The sequence below is a fragment of the Nematolebias whitei genome, chromosome 7 (assembly GCF_014905685.2).
Source record: "Nematolebias whitei isolate Nwh7 chromosome 7, NemWhi1, whole genome shotgun sequence".
Taxonomy (NCBI): Eukaryota; Metazoa; Chordata; class Actinopteri; order Cyprinodontiformes; family Rivulidae; genus Nematolebias; species Nematolebias whitei.
The window spans coordinates 2401075-2402349 of NC_056504.1; the positions used below are offsets into that span (position 1 = coordinate 2401075).

The following is a 1275-nucleotide window of genomic DNA, read 5'->3' on the forward strand; positions in this document are numbered from 1 at the left end:
TACACATCTGTACACATCACTACACATCTGCACACATCACTACACATCTGCACACAACACTACACATCTGCACACAACACTACACATCTGTACACAACACTACACATCTGTACACATCACTACACATCTGTACACATCACTACACATCTGTACACATCACTACACATCTGCACACAACACCACATCTGCACACAACACTACACATCTGCACACAACACTACACAGCTGCAGTGAACACGCACGCTTATTTGTGCACGGTAGTGTCACTGAGTCACGAGGACTCGTTTACAGGAGAGGCCTGTTTCAGACACAACACATATAAGGTACAATAAGCAACACGCGCACACGCAGTGCCTTGTATGTTCCATCAGAGCTGGTTAGTTACTGGATCAAGTCTTTATGGTCAAATTCAACCCAGTGACCGGATCATGAAGCTCCACGTTGGCACCAGTACATACCAGTTACATGAAATATTATCAGCAGGAAAACAAAACCTCCTTCATCTGCATCATCCGGTGATTTAAAGAAAAGGTCAGTAACTTTATTAACGTTTAGAAACCAATAAAAAAAACACCAGTTAGCAGCTGGAAGCACCGTTAGCCTGAAATAAACATGCGACATCCGAGCAAGACTTCACGTGACACATGAGAGCAAACATGGCTCACACGTGACACATGAGAGCAAACATGGCTCACACGTGACACATGAGAGCAAACATGGCTCACACGTGCCCATCCCGTGTGAACAAAGTGTGACTTCCTGCAGCTCGCGTGAGACGGTCAGTACCTGCGCGTGCTGCAGCGACCTGTCCCCGTGTTGACGACACGAACTCAGAAAACAACTAATGTCTTCTGAACATAAAACTGCAGGATGTCTCTAATGTCTCTGTTGATGTCTCTGGTGTCTCTGTTGATGTCTCTGGTGTCTCTGGTGATGTCTCTGATGTGTCTATGACTCCATTTTGAACCCTTCTGAGCTCGACGCTTCTTCTTCTTCTTCTGCTTCTTCTTCGTCTGCTTCTTCTTCTTCTTCTTCTTCTTCTTCTTCTTGTTTTATTGGCGCTTCAAACAACTGAAGGAGACTTTACCGCCACCAACTGGTAAGGACCGTGAACCACATGACAAAAATAAATCTCTTTCCTTTTATATCCTATTTTACAACCTACACTGTTTTAAAAAATAAAATATAGCTTGATAGCCTCTGTTTCCTGAATCTTTCTGCAATAATTCAATAATGTCTAGTGTCATTTTACTAAGATGTCTAATCAACTTGTTT

The 1275-nt window shown here is 43.2% G+C and overlaps 1 protein-coding gene across 1 annotated transcript in view; it reads right to left on the bottom strand.

Annotated features, from left to right (window-relative positions):
- The window catches only part of si:dkey-19e4.5 (UBA_like_SF and PTH2 domain-containing protein), a gene marked incomplete in the record, with an annotated part of 7802 nt that extends 6763 nt beyond the window's left edge, over window positions 1–1039 (bottom strand). The window contains 1 exon segment of the mRNA XM_037679158.1: window positions 787–1039.
- Window positions 1040–1275: the final 236 nt, after the last annotated feature.